This window comes from Salvelinus fontinalis, chromosome 24 (assembly GCF_029448725.1).
Source record: "Salvelinus fontinalis isolate EN_2023a chromosome 24, ASM2944872v1, whole genome shotgun sequence".
Classification (NCBI taxonomy): Eukaryota; Metazoa; Chordata; class Actinopteri; order Salmoniformes; family Salmonidae; genus Salvelinus; species Salvelinus fontinalis.
In genome coordinates this window covers 44,164,663-44,172,553 of record NC_074688.1, presented here as the reverse complement: position 1 = coordinate 44,172,553, position 7,891 = coordinate 44,164,663, and positions in this window count along the sequence as shown.

Sequence of the window (7,891 nt, the reverse complement as noted above, 5' to 3'; positions counted from 1 at the left end):
TTTGCTAGGACTGTCTGGGAGTGGTCTGAGAGAGGCGGGGGAAAACTGGAAACTAGCTGTTATTGGCTGAGAGGTTTAGAACTCTCTTTCTTATTGGTCTATTAACTAATTTACCGCCTGGTGATGTCACAAGGCAGGCCAAAACTTCATCCCACCGAAACAGGCTGAAATTTCTGGCTGTGTTTTCAAACAGCTCTTACACTAAAAGGGCATTATCATAATTGTCACAGTTTCACAGTATTATTCCAACCTCATAGTGTGGAAATCTATATTTAAAACACAGGACAATCACCGTTTTTCATCCACTGGGCCTTTAAATTATATTTGAGGCTACATCCCGGATGTTTCCAGGTAAAGCTAATGCTGAATGCACCGACTGGATTGGAGGAGATTTGGAATACTGTAGAAACTGGTTTCAGGTCAAAGAGGAAGAAAGACCAAGATATTATAGAATCGACTGTTAATTCATAGGCAGGTAGCCTAGTGGTTAGAGGAGGCAGGTAGCCTAGTGGTTAGAGGAGGCAGGTAGCCTAGTGGTTAGAGGAGGCAGGTAGCCTAGCGGTTAGAGGAGGCAGGTAGCCTAGCGGTTAGAGGAGGCAGGTAGCCTAGCGGTTAGAGGAGGCAGGTAGCCTAGCGGTTAGAGGAGGCAGGTAGCCTAGCGGTTAGAGGAGGCAGGTAGCCTAGCGGTTAGAGGAGGCAGGTAGCCTAGCGGTTAGAGGAGGCAGGTAGCCTAGCGGTTAGAGGAGGCAGGTAGCCTAGCGGTCAGAGGAGGCAGGTAGCCTAGGGGTCAGAGGAGGCAGGTAGCCTAGGGGTCAGAGGAGGCAGGTAGCCTAGTGGTTAGAGGAGGCAGGTAGCCTAGTGGTTAGAGGAGGCAGGTAGGCCTAGCGGTTAGAGGAGGCAGGTAGCCTAGCGGTTAGAGGAGGCAGGTAGCCTAGCGGTTAGAGGAGGCAGGTAGCCTAGCGGTTAGAGGAGGCAGGTAGCCTAGCGGTCAGAGGAGGCAGGTAGCCTAGCGGTCAGAGGAGGCAGGTAGCCTAGCGGTTAGAGGAGGCAGGTAGCCTAGCGGTTAGAGGAGGCAGGTAGCCTAGCGGTTAGAGGAGGCAGGTAGCCTAGCGGTTAGAGGAGGAAGGTAGCCTAGCGGTTAGAGGAGGCAGGTAGCCTAGCGGTTAGAGCGTTGGACCAGTAACCGAAAGGTTTGCTGGATCGAATCCCCCAAGCTGACAAGGTAAAAATCTGGCGTTCTGCCCCCTGAACAAGGCAGTTAACCCACTGTTCCCCGGTTGGGCCGTCATTGTAAATAAGAATTTGTTCTTAACTGACTAGCCTAGTTAAATAAAACACATTTAATTATCCCATGCTGTGAGAGTGAAGGATCCCCTGGTAGTAAGCCTACTGCCTAGTATTTCTCCATGCCAAGAGCTCATAGACATTGGCTGTCAAAACCGTTTGTCTGTGTCAGCTGGCCTGGCATGTCGGCTGGCGTGGTGTGCCTTCCTCTTTAATCCTGTTTTCAACAGGACTGATCTTCTAAAGGCAGATATACTATAACAGGAGAGATAGATGCCTGATTTACTATAACAGGAGAGCTGGATGCCTGATTTACTATAACAGGAGAGCTGGATGCCTGATTTACTATAACAGGAGAGATAGATGCCTGATTTACTATAACAGGAGAGATAGATGCCTGATTTACTATAACAGGAGAGCTGGATGCCTGATTTACTATAACAGGAGAGATAGATGCCTGATTTACTATAACAGGAGAGCTGGATGCCTGATTTACTATAACAGGAGCGATAGATGCCTGATTTACTATAACAGGAGAGCTGGATGCCTGATTTACTATAACAGGAGAGATAGATGCCTGATTTACTATAACAGGAGAGATAGATGCCTGATTTACTATAACAGGAGAGCTGGATGCCTGATTTACTATAACAGGAGAGATAGATGCCTGATTTACTATAACAGGAGAGCTGGATGCCTGATTTACTATAACAGGAGCGATAGATGCCTGATTTACTATAACAGGAGAGCTGGATGCCTGATTTACTATAACAGGAGCGATAGATGCCTGATTTACTATAACAGGAGAGCTGGATGCCTGATTTACTATAACAGGAGAGCTGGATGCCTGATTTACTATAACAGGAGAGATAGATGCCTGATTTACTATAACAGGAGAGCTGGATGCCTGATTTACTATAACATGAGAGATAGATGCCTGATTTACTATAACAGGAGAGCTGGATGCCTGATTTACTATAACAGGAGAGATAGATGCCTGATTTACTATAACAGGAGAGATAGATGCCTGATTTATTATAACAGGAGAGCTGGATGCCTGATTTACTATAACATGAGAGATAGATGCCTGATATACTATAACAGGAGAGCTGGATGCCTGATTTACTATAACAGGAGAGCTGGATGCCTGATTTACTAGAACAGGAGAGCTGGATGCCTGATTTACTAGAACAGGAGAGCTGGATGCCTGATTTACTATAACAGGAGAGATAGATGCCTGATTTACTATAACAGGAGAGATAGATGCCTGATTTACTATAACAGGAGAGATAGATGCCTGATTTACTATAACAGGAGAGCTGGATGCCTGATTTACTAGAACAGGAGAGCTGGATGCCTGATTTACTATAACAGGAGAGATAGATGCCTGATTTACTATAACAGGAGAGATAGATGCCTGATTTACTATAACAGGAGAGATAGATGCCTGATTTACTATAACAGGAGAGCTGGATGCCTGATTTACTAGAACAGGAGAGATAGATGCCTGATTTACTATAACAGGAGAGATGGATGCTTGATTTACTATAACAGGAGAGATAGATGCCTGATAGATTTAACCATTTGGACAGTCTCTCTCTCTCTCTACTGGTTTTATTCAGAGAATGTCTAGATGCAGGATCATGCTGCAGGTTCAAACATGTTCACAGTCAAAAGTTACAGTTGTGGTCACTGCTGGCTAAACTTACACTACCTTGTATCTTGATCCACTCCGAGGTTGGAACGGTAATCCATAGGTTGTTAACAGTGGTCCCGTATGTATTGATTCTGGGTAAATATCGATGCCATGAGAGATTATTTTCGTACTCAGTAAAAAAATAAATCTAGTTTGAAAAAATGTGTTAAGTACTGTAGGCATATTGACCTAATAGGTTCCCGAGTTTGTTGCAAATGGAAGCACTCCTGTAACGTCACATTTTGTGAGTGTTTTTTTTTTATGATCTAGTTTTCAATAATAAAATGGCTGAACAGTAAAAATCTATTTGACTCATATAGTTGTAAAGCGATACGGTAATGTATTAAAACCCCTTGAACTTTTTACATATTTTGTTGTGTTACTCTGTCGTTCAGGTTAGTATTATGGAGTAACTACAATGTTGTTGATCCATCCTCGGTTTTTCTTCTATCGACTGAGGGACCTTACAGATCATTGTATGTGTGGGGTTACAGAGATGAGGTAGTCATGAAAAAAAATAATGTTAAACACTATTATTGAGTCCACGCAACTTATTATGTGACTCGTTAGGCACATTTTTACTCCTGAACTTATTTAGGCTTGCCCTAACAAAGGGGTTGAATACTTATAGACTCACCTGACCTGAGACCAGTACTAATACACACCTGACCTGAGACCAGTACTAATACACACCTGACCTGAGACCAGTACTAATACACACCTGACCTGAGACCAGTACTAATACAGTACTAATACACACCTGACCTGAGACCAGTACTAATACACACCTGACCTGAGACCAGTACTAATACACACCTGACTTGAGACCAGTACTAATACACACCTGACCTGAGATCAGTGCTAATGCACACCTGACCTGAGATCAGTACTAATGCACACCTGACCTGAGATCAGTACTAATTGCGAGAATCCTATAGGATCCATTAGGATTACTTTCCAATAGGAAAAAAAGCAGTCCAATAGGATTCTAATAGGATCGATACGATTCCGATACGATTCTAATAGGAGTCCAATAGGATTCTAATAGGAGTCCAATAGGAGTCCAATAGGATTCGAATAGGAGTCCAATAGGATTCTAATAGGAGTCCAATAGGATTCTAATAGGAGTCCAATAGGATTCTAATAGGAGTCCAACGGGTGCCCAATAGGAGTCCAATAGGATTCTAATAGGAGTCCAATAGGTGTCCAATAGGAGTCCAATAGGATTCTAATAGGAGTCCAATAGGTGTCCAATAGGAGTCCAATAGGATTCTAATAGGAGTCCAATAGGTTTCCAATAGGATTCTATTGGATTCTAATAGGATTCTAATGGGAGTCCAATTGGAGTTCAATAGGATTCTAATAGAGGTGACACAAAAAACTGTAAGATTGTATAAAAAAATAAAAAATGTTGACTAAGGTACGCTAGATATCAATAATAAGTGCTATCCGTATCCCCCGTAGGCTACACCGCTGCTGTCGTCCTTACCGCTAAGCGTTTATTCAAATTGGATGATGTTTGGATGCCGACAGCAGTCGCGCCATGGGAAGACATGGCTTGGACTGTAGCCTACAAAAGCCTATTCCTGCTCTTTTCCTGTCTCTGATTAGTGGTCAGACTCGTTTAGGCGGGAACAAACTTAAACTATGATGGCTCACCGTTTGTTGTTGGCAATTCCTGCCTAAGTTGGTCCACTTTGCCAATGAAGTAATCATTAAAATAATTGGCAACATCAAATGGTTTTGTGATGAATAAGCCATCTGATTGGATGAAAGATGGAGTTGGATTTGTCTTTCTGCCCATAATTCCAGTTAAAGTACTTTATATCATTGATCTTGGCTTCATAATAAAGTTTCTTCTTTTTGTTGAGTTTAGAGACATCATTTCTCAATTTGCCGTAAGTCAGCCAGTCAGATGTACAGCCAGACTTATTAGCCACTCCTTTTGCCCAATCTCTTTCAACCATACCGTTTTTCAATTCCTCATCGATCCATGGAGCCTTGTCAGTTTCTTAACAGGTGCATATGTTTATCAATAATTGGAAGGAGCAATTTCATAAATGAATCAAGTGCAGCGTCTGGATGCTCCTCGTTAATCACATCAGACCAACACATATTCTTAACATCGTCCACATAAGAGTCACAGCAAAAAATACACTATATTAGGTCTGTTGGAACTTTGGATGCAGTGATCACAGTATAATGGAAAGCCAATGGGGACGGATACAGCTTCAGAGTTCTACAGTATTAGTAAAGATGTGATCGATACGTGCGGATGATCTTGTTCCTGTAGTGTTTGTTAAACAGCCTGGTCGGTTGATTAATAACCTGAACCAGATGACACTTTGCAATCAGACCTTTGGTATGGATTAAAAGGTTGCAGGTGATTACTCGTGTGTACGGAGAACAATGGAAGCGAACTTGGCAGAGAGGTAGAGGTAGGGTGGAGGGTGGAACAAGGTGAGTAATCCCTGATGAAATTCGGGTGACTGTGGTGGACCATGTGGTCAAACCATGGTTTGACCTTGAGAGAGGCTGGGCAACCATGGTTTGACCTTGAGAGAGGCTGGGCAGACCATGGTTTGACCTTGAGAGAGGCTGGGCAACCATGGTTTGACCTTGAGAGAGGCTGGGCAACCATGGTTTGACCTTGAGAGAGGCTGGGCAACCATGGTTTGACCTTGAGAGAGGCTGGGCAGACCATGTGGTCGACCACGGTTTGACCTTGAGAGAGGCTGGGCAGACCATGTGGTCGACCACGGTTTGACCTTGAGAGAGGCTGGGCAACCACGGTTTGACCTTGAGAGAGGCTGGGCAACCACGGTTTGACCTTGAGAGAGGCAGAGAGCCCAATATGAGCTGCTTCACCATAGCATCAATCAACCGGACGTTCCAAAACGAGAACAGGTTTGTACTACAGACATCGGATCTCTCTTGTACTTTTACTACTTGGCAGTAGAACAACGTAAAGCACAGTAAAGACTGTAGAATTCCAATACGTACTGTAAGGAGAAACCAAGTCAATGTTTCATGTCTTACATAATGTATGACATTGGGAGCTATACTGCTTTGTAACGTGTTTATCTTGTATACTGTATTACTGTAGTGTTTAGTGTACTGTACGCTATTTAGTTTTTTGTAGAACTGAAAAGACGAAGACCAACGAAGACCACATGGTGGTAGAACGCGTCTGTTTACAGACAAACAGGAAGCTGCCATTGTGCCAACGGTAGTTGGAACATAATGCCCTAAGACTGCAGGGAAATCCAACAACAGATGATTGGAAACCCCTGCCATCTTCCACAACATCAGAGTGAGCTTATCAACCACAGCCCGCATCCTTAGGAAACACCATCTCAGGATGAAGCAAATCGACAGAGTCCCATTTGAAAGGAATTCCCAAAGAGTGAAGGATAAACGGTACGAATATCTGCAAGTAGGTCATGTATTAGTTTTACTCTCTTAAAACATTAGAGACTCATTGATGTTGACAGTGTACTTTACTATACAGCAATTACAATATTTACTGTCATTTCGGAGAATCATGGAGTTGGATGCAAGTCCCCATTCCCCAGGAGAACACATATTCATAGATGAGGCTGAATTCAATGTAGCAAAGACGAGGAAGAGAGGAAGGAACATCATTGGTCAACGCGCCATCATTGAGGTACCGGGCCAGCACAGGGGGGGGGGGGGGGGGGGGGATGTCACCATAGGCGCAGCTGTGTGGTCCTCCATCGTCATGCCAACCGACCATACAACACTGCCCATATCCTTCATTTCCTGAATACCTTCACATGACAATCGTTTTCAGCCAGAGCAGAGAGGGCCGGGTGATCCTGAGCAGAGAGGGCCGGGTGATCCTGAGCAGAGAGGGCCGGGTGATCCTGAGCAGAGAGGGCCGGGTGATCCTGAGCAGAGAGGGCCGGGTGATCCTGAGCAGAGAGGGCCGGGTGATCCTGAGCAGAGAGGGCCGGGTGATCCTGAGCAGAGAGGGCCGGGTGATCCTGAGCAGAGAGGGCCGGGTGATCCTGAGCAGAGAGGGGGCCGGGTGATCCTGAGCAGAGAGGGCCGGGTGATCCTGAGCAGAGAGGGCCGGGTGATCCTGAGCAGAGAGGGCCGGGTGATCCTGAGCAGAGAGGGCCGGGTGATCCTGAGCAGAGAGGGCCGGGTGATCCTGAGCAGAGAGGGCCGGGTGATCCTGAGCAGAGAGGGCCGGGTGATCCTGAGCAGAGAGGGGGCCGGGTGATCCTGAGCAGAGAGGGCCGGGTGATCCTGAGCAGAGAGGGCCGGGTGATCCTGAGCAGAGAGGGCCGGGTGATCCTGAGCAGAGAGGGCCGGGTGATCCTGAGCAGAGAGGGCCGGGTGATCCTGAGCAGAGAGGGCCGGGTGATCCTGAGCAGAGAGGGCCGGGTGATCCTGAGCAGAGAGCGCCGGGTGATCCTGAGCAGAGAGGGCCGGGTGATCCTGAGCAGAGAGCGCCGGGTGATCCTGAGCAGAGAGGGCCGGGTGATCCTGAGCAGAGAGCGCCGGGTGATCCTGAGCAGAGAGGGCCGGGTGATCCTGAGCAGAGAGCGCCGGGTGATCCTGAGCAGAGAGGGCCGGGTGATCCTGAGCAGAGAGGGCCGGGTGATCCTGAGCAGAGAGGGCCGGGTGATCCTGAGCAGAGAGGGCCGGGTGATCCTGAGCAGAGAGGGCCGGGTGATCCTGAGCAGAGAGGGCCGGGTGATCCTGAGCAGAGAGGGCCGGGTGATCCTGAGCAGAGAGGGCCGGGTGATCCTGAGCAGAGAGGGCCGGGTGATCCTGAGCAGCAAATGTATGTTTAAATCAGACTGCTCAGGTCCACATCTGGTTCCATGACCATCCCAGGTTTACAATTCTCTGTCTCCCACCATATTCCTCATTTCTCAA